The 19028-nt window shown below is 39.4% G+C and overlaps 1 long non-coding RNA gene and 1 pseudogene across 1 annotated transcript; one reads left to right on the top strand and one right to left on the bottom strand.

The window, feature by feature from the left end:
- Positions 1-19028, top strand: part of LOC102530620 (wings apart-like protein homolog) — a 335358-nt pseudogene that overhangs the window by 262616 nt on the left and 53714 nt on the right.
- LOC140699187 (uncharacterized) lies at positions 7583-17517 on the bottom strand. Its single transcript, XR_012077196.1, has 2 exons — positions 17202-17517; positions 7583-7789 (listed from the first exon to the last, which is right to left on the bottom strand). It is a non-coding gene; the product is annotated as an uncharacterized lncRNA (long non-coding RNA).

Genomic DNA, 19028 nt, shown 5'->3' with positions numbered 1-19028 from the left:
TTATATGAACAGCTCATACGACTTAATAGAAAAGGAAACAACCAACCCAATCAAAAAATGGGTAGAAGACCTAAATAGACACTTCACTAAGAAGACACACAGATGGCCAACAGGCACATGAAAAGATTCACAATATCGCTAATTATTAGGGAAATACATATCAAAACTACAATGAGGTGTCACCTCACACCAGTCAGAATGGCCATCCTTAAAATGTCTACAAAGGATAAATGCTGGAGAGAGTGTGGAGAAAAGGGGATCCTCCTACACTGTCGGTGGTAATGTAAATTGGTGCAGTCACTTTGGATAAGAGTATGGAGGTTCCCCCAACAAAAAAACTAAAAAACATGTTACTACATGACTGAGCAATCCCACTCCTGGGGATATATCTGGGTAAAACTATAACCCAAATAGACACATGCACCCCAGTGTTCATAGCATCGCTCTTTACAATAGCCAAGATATGGGGGCAACCTAAATGTCTATCAACAGATAAGTGGATAAAGATGTTATACACACACCACACACACACACACACACACACAATGGAATATTACTCAAGCAAAAAAAGAATGAGACTATGTCATTTGCAGCAACACAAGTGGAGCTAGAGATTATTATGTTAAATGAAATCAGTCTGACAGAGAAAGACAAATGTTATATCATGATATGATTAGTGCTATTTAAAACAAAATGACAAAAGTGAACTTGTTTACAAACCAGAACTAAACTCACAGACACAGAAAAAAATGGTTACCAAAAGGAAAAATGGTGGGGGGTGGAATAAACTAGAATTTTGGGATTAATATATACACACTACTCTAAATAAAATATATAAACAAAAGGGCCTGCTCTATAGCATATGGAACTATGTTAAATATTTTGTAATAACCTATAGTGGAAAAGATTTGAAAAAGAATATATATATACATATATATGAGAGTGTGTATATATATAATTGAATCCCTTTGCTGTATACCAGAAACTAATACATCATTCTAAATTAAATATACATCAATTTAAAAAAATCATAATAATTATTCTCACCAAAATAGTTATAGGATAATTTGAACAGACAGATCACTAGAGGTGAAATCAAATCAGCAATAAAAAAACCTCCCTGCAAACAAAAGTCCAGGACCAGATGGCTTCACTGGGGAGTTCTACCAAACATACAAAGAACTCATACAAATCCTTCTCAAGCTCTTCCAAAAGACTGAAGGAGGGAACACTGCCAAACTCATTCTATGAAGCCACCGTCACCCTGATATGAAAAGCAAAGATTCTACCCTAAAAGAAAACTATAAACCAGTATTACTGGTGAACATAGATGCAAAACTTTTCAACAAAATATCAGCAAAGAGAATCCAACAACACCTAAAAAAATCACACACTATGATCAAGTTGGATTCATCTAAGGGACACAAAGATGGCTCAACTTATGCAAATCAATCCCCATGACACACCACATCAACAAAAGAAAAGGGAAAATTTACATGTCATCTAAATCAATGTGGAAAAAGCATTTGATTAAATTCAACACCCATTTATGATAAAAACTCTTACCAAATTATGTATAAAGTGAACATATCTCAACATAATATAAGTTATTTGTGACAAACCCACAGGCAATATAATACTCAATGGTGAAAAGTTCAAAGTTTTCCCATTAAAGTCTATGCAAGAAGAAGATGCCCATTCTCACTGCTTCTATTCAACACAGCACTGGAATTCCTAGGCATAGCAGCCAGACAAGAAAAAGAAATAAAAGGGATCCAAATTGGAAGAGAAGAAGTAAAACTGCCACTATATGCAGATGACATGACACTATATATAAATAACCCTCAAGACGCCACACAGAAACTACTAGAGCTAATAAAAGAATTTGGCAAGGTAGCAGGACACAAGAGTAACATACACCAATCAGTCACATTTCTTTACACTTACAATGAAACAACACAAAAGAAAAGAAACAATCCTTTTAAAATCATATTCAAAAATTAAAATACTTTAGGAACAAGTTTGATCAAGGTGGTGAAAGACTTGTACACAGAGAAGTACAAAACAGTGATTAGGAAATTAAAGAGTACTTAAAGGAATGGAAAGATACCCAATGCTCTTAGATTAGAAGAATTTTTGTTGAAATGGCCATACTACCCAAAGCAATGTACAGATTTAATGTGATCCCTGACAAATGACCCAGGATAGTTTTCACAGAACTAGAACAGATTATCCTAAAATTTATATGGAATCACAGAAGACACAGAATTGCCAAAACAGTACTGTAGAAAAAGAACGGTGCTGGAGAAATAACCCTCCCAGACATCATATAATACTACAGAGCTACAGTCATCAAAACAGTGTGGTACTGGCACTAAGACAGACATATGGATCAATGGAACAGAATAGAGAGCCCAGAAATAAATCCATAGACTTACGGTCAATGAATCTTCCACAAAGGGGACAAATTAAGTGAAAATCATCTCCTGAGAAATGGTATTGGGAAAGCATGTAAATCAATAAAGTCAAAACACTCCCTCACTCCATACACAAAAATTAACTCAATACAGCTTAAAGATGAAAACATAAGACACCCTAAATCTCCTAGAGGAAAACATTGGCAAAACATTCTCAATATAAATCTCAGCAATGCTCTCCTAAGGTAGTCTACCCAGGCAATAGAAACAAAAGCAAAAATAAACAAATGGAACCTAATTAAACTTAATAAGCTTTTCCATGGCAAATGAAAACATAAGCAAAACAAAAAGACAACATATGGATTCAGAGACAATACTTGAAAAAGATGAGACTGACAAGGGCTTAATTTTCATAATATATAAAGAGCTCATACAACTTAATAAGGAAAATACAAACAACCCAATCCAAACAAGGGCAGAAGACCTAAACAAGCAATTCTCCAATGAAGACATAAAATGGCCCACAGGCACATGAAGAAATACTCAGTATTGCTAATGATCAGAGAAATGCAAATCAAAACTACAATGAGGTATGAACTCACACCAGTCAGAATGGCCACCATTCAAAAATTCACAAATGATATATGCTGGAGAGGGTGTAGAGAAAAGGGAACCCTCCTACCCTGTTGGTGGGAATGTAGTCTGGTGCAACCATGGAAAATAGTATAGAGATTCCTCAAAAGAGTAAAAATAGACTTACCACATGATCCAGCAATCCCAGTCCTGGACATACATACAGAGGGAACTCTAATTTGAAAATATACATGCACCTCAATATTCATAGCAGCACTCTTTACAACAGCCAAGACATGAAAACAACCCAAATGTCCTTGACAGATGAATGGATAAAGAATTTGTGGTATATTTATACAATGGAATACTTCTCAGCCATAAAAAGAATAAAATGCCATTTGCTGCCGCAATATGGACGGACTTGGAGATTGTCATTCGAAGTGACATAAGCCAGAAAGAGAAAGAAAAATACCACAGGATGTCGCTTATACATAAAATCTTAAAAAAAGACACAAATGAACTTATTTACAAAACAGAAACAGATTCAGACATATTTATGGTTACCAGGGGGTAAAAGAAGGGATAAATTGGGAGTTCGAGGTTTGCACTCACTAAGTACTATATATAAAGTAGATAAACAACACATTTCTTCTGTATAGCACAGGGAGCTATATTCAATATCTTGTAGCAATGTATAATGGAAAAGAATATGGTAAGGATTTTATATATATATTTATATATATACCAAACATATAAATGAATCATTATGCTGTATATCAAAAATTAATACAACATTGTAAATCGAGCATACTTCAATAAATATATATATATATATATTCTCCCATTTCCTAAATATTTATCTTTTTAATGGTCAACAATGCAATCAAAAAGGTAAAACCATCACATAACTCAACACTTCTCGGCATTGGACATTTACTTTTCCTTAACTTCAGAAGGCAACGTGGTCCTGCTTAAAAATAGATATTTTCTGGGAATAAATCTAACCAAGGAGGTGAAAGAATTATACACAGAAAACTATAAACCATTGATGAAGGAAATTAAAGAAGACTTTAAAAAATGGAAAGATATTCCATGCTCTTGGATTGGAAGAATCAATATTGTTAAAATGGTCACACTGCCCAAGGCAATCTACAGATTTAATGCAATCCCTATCAAATTACCCAGGACATATTTCACAGAACTAGAACAAATCATAATAAAATTTATATGGAGCCATCAAAGACCTAGAATTGCTACAGCATTACTGAAGAGAAAGAAAGAGGCTGGAGGAATAACTCTCCCAGACTTCAGACAATACTATAGAGCTACAGTGATCAAGACAGCATGGTATTGGTACCAAAACAGACATATGGACCAATGGAACAGAATAGAGAGCCCAGAAATGAACCCACAAACCTTTGGTCAACTAATCTTCGACAAAGGAGGCAAGAATATACAATGGAATAAAGACAGTCTCTTCAGCAAATGGTGTTGGGAAAACTGGACAGCAGCATGTAAAACAATGAAGCTAGAACACACCCTTACACCATATACAAAAATCAACTCAAAATGGATTAAAGACTTAAACATAAGACAAGATACAATAAACCTCCTAGAGGAAAACATAGGCAAAACATTATCTGACATACATTTCAAAAATTTTCTCCTAGAAGAAATAAAAGCAAGAATAAACAAATGGGACCTAATGAAACTTACAAGCTTCTGCAGAGCAAAGGAAACCAGAAATAAAACAAGAAGAAAACCTACGGAATGGGAGAAAATTTTTGCAAGTGAAACCGACAAAGGCTTGATCTCCAAAATATATAAGCAGCTCATACGACTCAATAAGAAAAAAATAAACAACCCAATCCAAAAATGGGCAGAAGACCTAAACAAGCAATTCGCCAAGACATACAAATGATCAAAAAGCACATGAAAAAATGCTCAATATCACTAATTATCAGAGAAATGCAAATCAAAACTACAATGAGGTATCACCTCACACCAGTCAGAATGGCCGTCATTCAAAAATCCAAAAATGACAAATGCTGGAGAGGCTGTGGAGAAAGGGGAACCGTTCTACACTGCTGGTGGGAATGCAGTTTGGTGCAGCCACTATGGAAAACAGTGTGGAGATTCCTCAAAAGACTAGGAATAGACTTACCATATGACCCAAGAATCCCACTCCTGGGCTTGTATCCAGAAGGAAATCTACTTTAGGATGACACCTGCACTCCAATGTTCATAGCAGCACTATTTACAATAGCCAAAACATGGAAACAGCCTAAATGTCCATCAATAGGTGACTGGATAAAGAAGATGTGGTATATTTATACAATGGAATACTACTCAGCCATAAAAACTGACAACATAATGCCATTTGCAGCAACATGGATGCTCCTGGAGAATGTCATTCTAAGTGAAGTAAGCCAGAAAGAGAAAGCAAAATACCATATGAGATCGCTCATATGTGGAATCTAAAGACTCATGGACAGAGAATACACACTTGTGGTTACCAGGGGGGTAGAGGGTGGGAAGGGATAGACTGGGATTTCAAAATTGTAGAACAGATAAACAAGATTACACTGTATAGCACAGGGAAATATACACAAAATGTTATGATAAATCACAGAGAAAAAAATGTGACAATGAGTGTGTATATGTCCATGTATGACTGAAAAATTGTACTGAACACTGGAATTTGACACAACACTGTAAAATGATTATGAATCAATAAAAATTTAAAAAAAATAAAAAATAAAAAAAAAAAACTGAAAAAAAAAAAAAAAGAAAAACACAACATGACTCAGTGAAAACCGTCTGACCTCATCAAAATTGCGCAGATAATAGGAAACAAAATACAACAAAAGGCTTCTGCTATTGTCCTAGGCAGAAAGACCAAAGTAATTAGAAATAGATTTTGCAAATTATTACATATACAGTGTCAAATAAAATTAATTCCAGTAAATCCACATATTTAGATGAGAATATTTAGAATGAAAGGTGAAATTCTATGTTTCACGTTACTTTAGCTTAATAGCACAGAAGACCTTGTGTTCCCCACTGTTCCAACCTAATCTCCCAGTGGAAGCACAGCGGTTTCAGGGTCGAGTCTCAACTGTGAACACTTTCCTGTTTTCACCCTCCTCGATCAGAAAATTAGCTCATTAATTTTTATGTTTTATTATTAAAAGTATAAATACCATCTAAACTGAAAAGGCAAACTCTCTCCAGCATTTCTGCACAGCTGGACCAACAGTGCCACTCCAAAAGTGAGTCTGACCGAGGCTTGTTAGTTTGCAGATTAAGAAAATTTTAAAGTTAAGTATTATTTCAAGTAAGCTGGAGCTTTAAAAAATGCAAATATATATTATTAATTGTGTTAGCAATTGAGATGTCAAAATTAACATCCAGGCAGCTATATGTAACCCAAAATGTGTGTAGTTCTAAAGAAAAAAAGTAAAATTTTTTTGTATCTAACAAAGAAGAAGCTGTTCGCCTTTTTTCTGGCACATTTAGAGATATTAATTTTTATTTTTTTCATTGCTCAAAATCTGGATGTGTGAAACCTAAAACATATTATAAAACACCCTCTGTAATACAAGCTTTGTTTCCTATAATGTTCAGTCAGTCAGGACTTCTTCCCCCATTGATAAAAAGAGCAACATCGCTTTATAATCAAGTTTGACATGGTATGATAATGTATCTATTAGATTACCCACATAGTAATATAGTCTATACTACCAACATATCTATATACAGAATATGCACAGTTATGATAATAAAAGTGATATATTTATAAGAAACAGGATTGTCTGTAAAATGATTTAAGCAACTTGATTTCTTTGTCTTTCCTAACTTGTAAATCAGTGAAATGACTAGCAATACCTGAATCAATTAACAGAACATGTATTAAATGCCTGCTGATAGGCACACAGAGCAAAATTAATTCCGAGTGATCGGATCCACGTGGATATACAAATAGTACTAACTATATACATGTATAACTATATAAATATAGTTATATGTGTTTTATAGAGAAAGAATGAAATCAGGAAGACTTTGCATAGCTCTTGTGAAATTATAAAAAAATCTTGCTTCCTGCTTCATTGCTTTTTATCCAGATTACTTCTTAATTATTTAAATTAATGAAATTTAACTTATTGGAGGATTGAATAAGATATATTTACCAATACAAAAAATTCTCTTATTCATATACAGTTATCATTCTCAGACTCTGTTTCAGATTCATTTTTATAAGTAACATTTACAAAAATGACTTGTTTCAACCCAAAAATCAGTTGTTAAAAACTATTCAAGAGCTAGCATATGTTTAGAAGAAAGTGGCTTTTTTTTTTTTTTGAAGAAATGTGATTTATCAGGTTGCCAAAGTGGAGGTTCCTATGAAAGTGTGCATCATACAAATAAACAGCATTTGAACAAATATAGCCATAAAAAATCACAAAAAGTGCATGCTGTTGGTGTTCTACGCAAGAATGATATTCTCCCCAATTTTGGGAAAGCCCACTGTCTGGCATTTCAAAGAAGCCCGATGAAAGCCAAGTTAAGAGGAAAAATACAATGCAGAAAAGCACAGTTATCCTCACATTTATTCATGACATGTGTGCACAGAAGATTCTGCATTTTCCGAATGGAAAGAGCCCACCCATAGCCTGGATGCCATCTACAAGATCCTATGGTGTGCTCACTGCTCATGTTTGTCCAGAAACCTGGCATTTTCCTTGTCTTTGGAGGACTGGCCATGCTTTTCCATTATTTCCAGTTCATCTCATTGTGCTCTGTGGAAAAACAAAAGCCAAGTGGTTGTTAGATAATCATGATGTTAAATACAGGAAAATTCTATACATTTTGATATTTTTAACATCTGTTTGAGGTAAAATTTGACTTAATTCATGATGCATTTTAAAATGTTTAAATATGTTTAATGCACACCAGATCATCTCCAAATCTTCCAAATGCTATTGGCGATTAGTGACGTTCCCATATAAATAATAAATATTTTTTATTTATTCCAGCATGCTTTAAAACAGTACAGTTTTCCTCCCTTGTTTTTAGCTGTTTATAATGCTCTCTGGAATGCAAGACTTTCATTTTAAAGTGGTATTTCTCTCAGAAATTAATCAAGTTAAATTTGAAAGTAATTTGATCCTAAAGGTGTTATAACATTTTTAAAGAAAAAAATATATATATTTAACTATTGCAATCATTCTTTCTGCCTCTTTGTTTTGGGAAAAGTACAATTTAATTATTAAGTCATGGGACAAAAATAAAAGATTTTGATTCTTTCAAAAATTCTTCCTACACAAAAATGGCTCCAGGCTTCTTTTCTTTTTAACTGTCCTATTTCACCCTTTAAAACCCAAGCTAAAAATTTGTTGTCCTAAGTTTGGTTCTTTATAGGAGAGGATCCTCTGCACTTTAATCTAAAGCAGAATATTTTATAGGTTTCAAACAACACAAATTTTATTCTTAATAGAGAATTTAGATGATTTTTATTTTCAGTCTTATCTCTATAATTCACAAAGAAGTTTCAAAGTATTTTCTACACTTTCTAAGTGCATTAAGAATTGGTTCTTTATAGGAGAGGATCCTCTGCACTTTAATCTAAAGCAGAATATTTTATAGGTTTCAAACAACACAAATTTTATTCTTAATAGAGAATTTAGATGATTTTTATTTTCAGTCTTATCTATATAATTCACAAAGAAGTTTCAAAGTATTTTCTACACTTTCTAAGTGCATTAAGAAATCAGTAGACCACCATATCTTGGGTTTGAGTCTAGTCCCCAGAAGTTAAAATCCCTTCAACATTTTCTGTTGTTTGAACATAAAGGCAGCTCAGCCATAAACTGCTGTAAATGATAGAACCTGAGAGATTTCTAACAAAGCTATTTTGTGTTTTCTACTCACTGACTGATTTGAAATACAGGCTTTTCTGTTAATGGGATTACCTAGCAAAGACTAGTTCCTCAAAGGAAGCTTCTTTCAGCAGGGAAAGAAGATTTAATGACAGACCAATAGATCTTCTGAGGGCTTGATCCATTTGGCTTTTGGAAGGTAATACAACAAAAGGATACAGAGAAATAAAGGAGATGGTTTGGCTTCAGTATAACTTACACTAAAAAGCCTGCCTTGCCCACCTTGATCTTCATTATAACAAGTCTCTGTCCACAATAACACAGAACCTTATATTTGCTCTGTTCTGTACTTACTACAATGTCTTACTGGTGCTACACATGTATGTCTACTTCTTCTACTGACTGGAGCTTATTGGCGAGAAGGGCTATGTCCTGTGTATCTCTGTGGTCCTAGTGACCAGTATGATTCATGGTACAGTCCTGCCCTCTGTATCCACGGGGTCTGCATTTGTGGATTCAACCAAACACAGGTCCAAAATATTCAGGGCAAAAAATTCCATAAAGTTCCAAAAAGCAAACTTGAATTTTCTGTGCTCCAGTAACAATTCAGATAGCATTTATGTTGTATTAGAAATTATATATAATCAAGAGGTGATTTCAAGTATACAGGAGGACGTGAGTGGGTTATATACAAAATAGGAATAATTTTATTTAAGGGATTGAGCCTCTAGGGATTTTGGTAGCAATCCCTTGCAGATACCGAGGGATGACTGTATGTAGTTAGAAGTCATTAATTGTTTTAAAAACAGAAAAATTAAATCAGTAATTGAATAGGAAAAACCAAGGCCTCCATCCTTGGAGAAGGGACAGGTAAGAGGAGGAAAGTTAATGGCAAGAGAATCAAAATAAGAAATATCGAGGACATAATGATATACAGATAATGCCAAATGTTTACCATCATCCTAGAGTAAAATGAGGGTCTTCATGAGGTAATTTGAAACCCAAATAGATACCTATGCATGCTTGAGACAGAACTGGTTATGTCAAACACTAAGATACAAATAGATAGATTAAAAAAATAAGAAGGCTGCGTCCAGCAAAGGTACATGTGAATTCACTCATCTATACATTCATTCAACACAACGCTCTCGTGTACATATCATTCATGTCTTAAGCAGGAATATGTATGTGTAGGAAGTTACAAAAATTAGAACTAAAACTTAATGTTAATCAAATCTGCAATATTCTGCTATTTATTGCTACAGCAAGACCAGCTGTTTCTTCTTGCATGACATCTTGGTTTTTTCCTTCCAAAACATATGGCATCAAGCAAAAGTCAGTAATTTTCTACCTGTTAAAAACTCCAATTTCTCAATCTTATCAGCAACTATCAGCTATATCAAACTAGTGCTATAAATTCATGCCAGAACTTAGAGGTAATCTCAATACTTTTGGCTTTGACCCCTTCAAAGTTAATATAATCTCAAGTGTTCTCCCCTGGTTCTTCTTTTAAAAAAATGAATTTTAGGGATTATTTACTCATCCACCCATTCAATCAAAAGCTGACTGTTTATCAGGCATTACACTAGGCACTGGAGATAACAAGATAAATGCTGGGCTTCAGATTCCATCAAAATGCCACCTCACAAAATACCCATTTGCGCATAATACCACTCTTGTTTGCTTAAACCTTCTATAGTGATCTTCTTCTTCTGCTTTTTAAAACTGTATATAACCCTCTATGAAGAGGATGTTGGTGATCTCATTGCCATACCAGTGGTGATGAGAGTTACTTATTGAAATAGGTTCATTTTTTCTTATGGCCAAAGCTATGTGCAAAGTAGCTACACACTAACACATTGATTACCAACATAAAGGAACTTCCAAGTTCTAAACATTTAAATAACAAACCTTCCATCTCCAAATCCCAGGCACATACCTTCTAAGTTTAAATCATTTCAGTCTCCAGGACAGGGGCTATCTTTTGGTTATTTCCTTTCTTTTCTGTTCACCCCTTCCCATGCCCACCCCAATTATCTGCAGAAGGTTTCTTCCAGAACATCCTTTTCTCAGGGTTTCCTGTTTGCCTGTAAATGAACTAGAGCCCTGCTGCTAAGTTGGAGGCTTTCACTGGTTACCAAAGATTCATCCCACCCAACACCCAGACACGCTTTTCACCCAACCACTGGCCGGAATGGATCCAGATTCCTGGCTGTCATCTCTAATTTCACCAAGTATTTTGACCTCCACTGCCCTAAACCCACAGAACCCTGACACTGAACCCTGCTATTTCAACGCCTGAGAAAAACTGTACCTTTCCCAGAGAGGGGTTGGGGAGCAGGGGTGGAGAGGGAGAGGAGGATGTTGAGAGGGACTGATGCACAGTTCTGTGGCTGAGTCTGTTAATGACACCCAGCAGGTGTCTCTCCAGTCCTGTTGCAGAGAACGCGGACTTGGATCCCTGAGAGTCGGTAAGTACTGCTGCATGGGCCGTCCACCTTGAGACTCACGGTGCTAGACAAACACTCTCAGAAGTTATGTTGTTGACAAACTGTTTCATCTTAACAGTGATCCCCATACTTACTCCATCATGAAACATGTTTGTGTGTGAGAGACAGAAAAAGAGAAAGACAGAGAGACAGAGACAGAGAGAACATGACAGTAACACTCCCAAGGACCCAGTGTTCTAAGGGATACGGGTGAAAACAGTGTGCCAGGCCAGACTTTCACCAGTTCCTTAATTCAGTTTCTACAATGTTCATACTATTTCTACTCTAAATCTAATCTTTAAATCTTTGCCTCTGTCCTCAAAAACCACCATGCCTGTCGCTCTTAGGCTTGCCTCCTAATACTGTCCCCTTTGATGACAGTACTATACCCTCTGTCCTGGATTTCCTCCCACCCCTCTGTCGACCTCCTCAGTCTTCATGGCCCAGGCTGAAGCCCTTGTTTCCATCATAAGCCTTTGTTTTCCCTTCATATCCACACAGGCATCCAGATTTTCATCATGTCCAAGATCCATCTTGGACCAAATAAAAGTCTAAAAATACACTGATGCTTTCTTCCCCCAAATATTCAGTGATCCTGATTACTGGAAACTGGAAACTAGTCACCCAGCCACAAAGCTGAAATTCATCTAAACACCTGTCTCTACTTTGCCTCCGCATCTGATGCATCACTAAGTCTCCAGTTCACTTACTTCCCTCCATTTCCACGGCCGTAACCCTTGTCCAAACTCCCTCCTCTCTCAATTTGCCTCCTTTGATACTGGGCTTAGTCTCCTCATAGCCATCCGTGGCTCTCTCTAATATAAGTCCTACAGGGCACACAGTGTCATTTTTAAAAAATGTGGACCAGAGCATGTACTCTATGTCACTCTACTTATGACTGTATAACAGCTAACCGCCATACTTAGAATAACAGCCTAGACCTTGGGTGCCTATGATGACCGCATGGCTCACCTTCCTCCGCCTCCCATCTCAGGTCTTGCTCCCACGTGCTGAACACATTGGTCTTGGTGGCTTTCATTCAGTTCCACAAACACTTCACATTCCTCTTTCATAAATGCTGTGTCCCGTGTCTAGAACATTCCCCACGCTTCTCAGCTTCCACAGTACCCACTACCTCATTTCAGCCCCAATCTCTCTACCTTGGGGAGGCCTTCCTTACCCTCCACATCCATGCAGAATCCCCCTGGTAATATAACCCCACTGTACAAATTCCCTTCGCCTCACAGCATGTGTCACAGCTGTGCATGGATACGTAAGGCTTGACTCCCACATTCGAAGGAAAGCTCCATAAGCACAAGGACAATGTCTGTTTTGTCATCATCACAACCAGAGCACATGCCTGAAATAAAGCAGATGCTTAGTAAATGTCTGATGGCATAATAATGAATGACTGGAACTTATTATATAAAAATTCCTGATGTCCTAGCTCCTCATTCAGTCTCACCTTTCCTCTGTTTCTCTCCTTTCTGCAACAGGAGCTGCAGACTACCAGGAGCTGAAGTGGTGGGTTACAGTTCCAGCGGGAGTCTGATTTGGAAGTGGTAAAGGTTAACATACTTGGTGACATCAGTGATGACAGCCAAGAACTGGGTTCTGTGCTGGACGGGGTTCACAGGAGAGTGTGCCTGGTCTCAGGGAATAGTTTTCTTTCCTTTATACCCAGGTATTAAATCCAGTATCAGCAGCAACCTGGCTCTGTAATTTATCTCTTTATTTCTCCCTCTTCAGTCCTTTATTCTTTGCTATCTAAACTTCACACTCCTTTCTCCCCCAGTCACTTCCCTGAATCCCTTCACAACCCTCTCTCTACTTGTGCAGCAAAATATCTTGAAGGTACACTGACTTCTTTTCTCATCTTTTGCTTGGTTTTTGAATCCCTGTAATCTGGCTTTTGTTCTCACTTAGATCACTCTCACTAAGCCCAAAAATGATCTTCTTAGACCCAAGAATCTCATCTATAGATAAAGCAAGAGCTCAGTTTTACTGGGCCCTTAGTAATGATCAGGTATTCTGCAACTTACTGTACATGTATAATGTCACAGACACAGGCATTATTAGCAGCAACAGCATCATCCCCATTTGAACAATGAGAAAGCTGAGTCTTAAGTCCCAACCAATAAGCACAGGTGCCAAGGTTCAGACAAAGTTGGAGTGGATCCCAAGCCCTCATCCATCATCTCCTGGTGTCAATGGCCCTAGGCTGAGGTCACTTCACAAAGCTCTACTGAGTCTAGACCACCTCCTGAAGTGGCCCAGGTCCTTAAAAACCAACATGGGGCCAAGATGAAGTCACTCCATTGCTTGCCAGTCCTTCTTGTGACTAAAAGTCCTGGCACTAAGACCACAAACAAACACAGGAAAGCGAAGAAAAATGGAGGGAAGGCTGACTGGCCAGGAAGCTGACAATGTGAGGAGTCGTGAAGCTCCCCGGGTTTTCTTTCCCCTCACCGCTGATGAGGTGCTGGAGAAGCCTGGATCTGGAACCACCAGAAGATAAGGGTTGTAAATAAAGCCTCTCCCCACCTCTAGCCCAGGGACAGGGGAAGGGACATCTGGCAGAAATAGCCTTGTTCTTAATACTGGCTCTACTCCAGCCAAAAACCAAAAGAAAAACTGGCCCCTTGTGGAATCAGTGTGGCTACATGCAGAACTGGACATGCAGCCTGACCTGGCAGCACTGAGGTAAAGGTGGTGAGTGGGAGGAGTGCTACTCAGCAATCTGCTTCCCCCATCCTCCACCCCACAGGGTCTAGGGTGCCAGCAGGTGCTTCCTCACCCCCTCCCCCAGCAGCAACGAGGCAGATTGAGGTGTCTCAGTGGTGATACTGAGCCCTGCAATACAACTAGGACATGGGGAAAGACATAGATGTTTTTATTAAAGAGAATACACAGAAGACAAACACATGAGAAGATGGTCATTTGCCATTAGGAAACTGCAAATTAAAATCACAATGAGATATTACTCTATACCTATCTATTAGAACAGTGAAAACTTTTTAATATGGTGACAATACCAAGGATGTGGCAAAATTAGATACCTCATAAATTGCTTCTGAGAATGTTAAAATGGTACAGCCATTATGGAAAATAGTTTGGCAGCTTCTTAAAAATATATTCTAAATATACATTTAATATACAACAAAGCAGATGCAATGCTGGTCACTTATCACAAAGATATGAAAATGTATCCACACACAAAAGTTAATACATACGAATATTTGAAGCAGTTTTATTTGTAATAGCTAAAACTTCAACACAACCCAAATGTCCCTCAATGTATGGAACAAATTTTGGTGCATTCATACCACGGAATACTACTATTCAACAATGGAAAGAAGTGAACTTTTGATACACTCAACAATTGGATGGATCTCAAGGGAATTAATTCTACTGAGTGATAAGTAGCCAATATCAGAAGGTTACATACTCTATTACATACTACTTAACACTCTCAAAAATGACAAAAATTACAGAGATGGAAAACAAATTCGTGACAGCAAGGGGTCAGGAAAAGGAAAAGGGAAAGAGTGTGAGAGATTTTGCAGAGGAGGAACAATTCTATATCTTGACTGTAGTGATGGTTACACAAATCAACATGTAATAAAACTGCACAGATACATACAGGCATACATGCACACACACATACACGGGTGCACGGGAAACCAGCAAAGTCACAAAAAGCTCTATGGATCATACCAATGTCAATTTCCAGATTTTAAAACTGTACTACACTTTTGTAAGTGTTATCATTCAAGAAAACTGGGTGAACGCTACCTAGGATCTCAGTGTACTAATTATGCTATAATGATTTCAAAATAAAAACTTAAAAGAAATCAATGTGACCAATTGATCATCTGTTCCTTTATGTCCCCAGTGTCCATCCTCTAAATATCCAACTTTGGTTTATGGCCATCAGGTCCAAACACCCAAGCAAGAAGTGTTCTTCCAGTCTCTCCCCTCCACATCCAGTTAGGCAACACTTCCTATCTAGGTCAGCCCTGAAAAAAGTCTCAGAAGCAGATTTCTCCCTCTCCAATCTCACTGCCACTCCAGAATGCTATGGCCACATCCATCTGTGTCAGTCTCAACCCCTACCCAAATCCCATTCCAATTCCCCTATGTATTACCTTCCTCCAACTCAGAATTCCTCACCCCAAATACATTTTATAAGAACAGCCCCAAATATTGCCTCACCATGAAGATTAACCCAGGTCCCCCAAGATCAAGAAATCGTGGTCTCTTCAGCTACTATCCTGTTCTTTCTATATAAGTCGAGCCTAGCACTTACCACATTAGGCTGTAATTATTTAGTTGTGTCCCAGGGAAATACAAATGCTCCCAGAAAACTCCTAGGGGCTGAACCTGATTGTCAATCTACACAAGACCAGGCCAAGAAAGAGCAGAAGCTGGTACTGAAAAGCCTTCCTGACCTGTGACCTCCCAGCCTGGTCACACATGCATCCATGGACATGCAAACTCCCTCACACTCAGAGGGGAGACACAGTGGCAGATGATGACCCTTCCCAGGATCTACCCATCCTCAAGCTTCAATCAGCTCAGTTTGCACCACTGCTAACCACATTTAAGTCTTCATTAAGTAGTTATTTATTTATTTTTGCTTTTCCTCTATTATTTGCTATGAAATCTTCCAAAGCCAAAGGTTACTTCCCATGAAAAATGAACAAATTAATTTTCTATCAGACGACTAAAGAATGACTGAACTATGCTGGCATATACATTCACGTGTAGATTTGGAAAAAGTCATAGGTTTATTAAAATAAAGTGAAATATATTATTGTTTCTCATGCAATTCATTTATTCTTCCGTTTGCATTCATACTGGATTATGTAAAGTGAATTACATTTGGGATAAAGTAGTAACAAACTGATTAAAAAAATCCTTTATGAAATTTCCAATTCAGTTAAGAATTAGACAATTCACAAAAGACTACTTTACATGGACATGGTAATAAAAGCTTGAAGGGAAATGAGGCAGGGAGGTGGGACGGATGGTGATGCATGGGGCTGTCATCATTGTTCTTACTGGGTTATCACTACAAGGGATCCAGGGAGATCTTACTGACAAGCAGGCATTTGAGCCAAGACCAGAAGGAAGGAGGGAGACCACCATGTATGTGTCCAGGGAGGATTCAATGCAGAGGGAAGAGCTAATGCCAGGCCCTGGGGCAGAACATTCTCAAGAAAGTAAGGGACAAGCCACAGAATGAGAGACTATTTTTTACAAATCATATTTCTGAAAAGAGCCTTTTATCTAGAATATATAATTTCTAATACATATTTCTCCAAAAGAAGATATACAAATGGCCAACAATCATATGAAAGAAGCTCAATATCAGGGAAGCGCAATCCAAAACCACAAGGAGATGCCACTTCAGAACCATGAGGATGACTATCATCAGAAAGACAGACGATAACAGGTGTTGCCTATAATGTAGAGATAAGTTGGAACGCTCATAGTCGGCTAGTGAAACTATGTAAAACGATGCAGCCACTTTGGAAGCAGTCTGGAGTTTCTAAAAAGGCCAACCATTGAGTTTCCTTATAACCCAGGCATGACAATCTCAGGCATGCAGCTGTGAGAAATAAAACCTGGATCCCCAAATACCTGGTATACAAATGATCACAGCAACATTATTCCTAATAGAAAAAAAAATACAAATTGTGTGGACACCAGTTCATGTATGCTGTCTCCATCCTGAGGCGAAGCCCCGCCCCCAGACCATAGGAGTCAATCCGCGCGCTCGCTGCCAGGACAGGCCCCGCCCCAGAGCCCTCCTCGGCCTCGCCCCTCCTTCCGCCTACCTGCCCGCCAGTTGGCAGTTGGCATTCGGCAGTTGGTGTGAGCGGCCATCGTTTCAGAAGCTCCGCGGCTCCCCTGAGGCGGCGGTTGCTGCTGCTGCGGCGGCGGCGGCGGCGGCGGCGGCGGCGGCGGCGGCGGCAGCGCGGTCCCTCCGGGAGGAGCGGCGTGGGCCGAGCGGCAGCCGCGGAGCGTTAAGCCCAGCGCGGCGGCGGCGGCGGCGGCGGCGGCGGCGGGCGGCGGCCCCGAGGTGGTCCGCGGGCAGGTGTTCGACGTGGGGCCGCGCTCCAGCAGTCTCCTCCTCGAGGGCTCCTACCGCGTGGTGTGGTGAGTGTCCGCGCCCCGCGTGCCGGCCGCGCCCGCCCGGCGTCCCGCTCCGCCTCTTTGGCTGCGGCAATGGCGTTGTGCCCGACCCGCGACCCCGACCCTGGCCAGACCGCAGCCGGGCTGCCTGCCGTCCGCGCGCTGGGGGTCTCGGGCGGGGCCGGGCCGCTCGGGCCGGGTCGTTACTCGCGGCGCTTCCCGGGCGGCCCTCGATGGCGCGCCGAGTAGGGGAGCGGCGCGGGGGTCGGAGGCCGGTACCCGGGACCCCCGGGACGGGAACGGCCCCCAGCCCCAGGGTACTTGACTAGCGGCCTTCCCTTGACGTCCCCATAGTGAAGCCGCGAAGTATTTAAGATGCTTGAGGCAGCTGCGGTCTGGACAGCGGTTCTCAGCGGCGCGAGTGCACAACCCCGAAGTCATCGTCTTGTTTTCCCCCCTCCCCTGCCTTTTCTGCGGACGGCTTTCATGGTGCCAGGGGTGCTCCCCTGCGCAGGCTCTCTAAAAGACATGTAGTGGCACCAGTGTGGGTGTGGAATGTCTCGATCTTCAAGTGTTTAAATGGGTTTGGGCATGGTACTGTTCGCGTTTCAGGAAGGGTAAGCCAGCATCGCTGTTGTGATTTATTTAAGGAGTCTTTTGGAGTTGGCCCTAATTTGACTTGTCCCCTCTTTTACCGGGCGTGAGCTCTCGTACTGGCATAAAGGCTTCCAGAGGTTTTAACATAATGACTGTGGACTTTCCCTGTTAAAGCTTTAGTGGCCTGTGTGTATGCCGCCCTGATGGAGTTCTTGCAGAACCACATGCAGGCGCCCTTGCCTGGCTCCAGATCCCTCAGAAGTGTTCGTGGGATGGGGTTGATGGTGGTTTTGTTTTTGTTTTTGTTCTTGTTTTGTTGTTGTTGTTGTTAGAACCAACTACTTGTGATATTTTGTGCTCATGCAGACTTGTGGAGGTGTAGGCTTTCTTATGCCTAAACCTTCATGTGTGTCTTTTGTGTTGTATGAAGGAAGCAGACTATTGATGATCACTTCATGTCAGGTACTGTGCTATGTACCTTATTTCATGTTACCTGAACAGCCACCTGCAGAGGGAGAAGGGCAGGGCTAGCTCTATTTCAGATTAGAAAGTGTTTTGAGGTGAAGCCAGTTCTGAAGGTCGCACAACTAAAGAGTCAGACTTGAGATTGTAGACTAAGATCCTGTTTCAGTTGCCAGAGCTCTTTTCATAACTCCCTGTTTTCCTTAATTAGTGTTATTAATAATTTTGAAATTTTAGCATATTTTACTCTTACAAGCAAATTTACTTCAGAAACATTCAAATTTGAACGGTAATAATTTTAGAAATACATAGAGGGACTATTTTACCAAGTATGTTAGCTAGGTACAAAGACTAGTTAAAATTCTTTAAAAAAAATGATTGAATATTTGCATTCTCTTCAGGAGCAGAGTGCTTCACAGTACACAGCTGTGAAGATTCACGTGAACTCAGTAGGCTAGGAGCCATTAGAG

Source organism: Vicugna pacos, chromosome 11 (genome assembly GCF_048564905.1).
Source record: "Vicugna pacos chromosome 11, VicPac4, whole genome shotgun sequence".
NCBI lineage: Eukaryota > Metazoa > Chordata > Mammalia > Artiodactyla > Camelidae > Vicugna > Vicugna pacos.
Note: the sequence above shows the minus strand (reverse complement) of the source record. Positions and strands in the feature narration are given on the sequence as shown.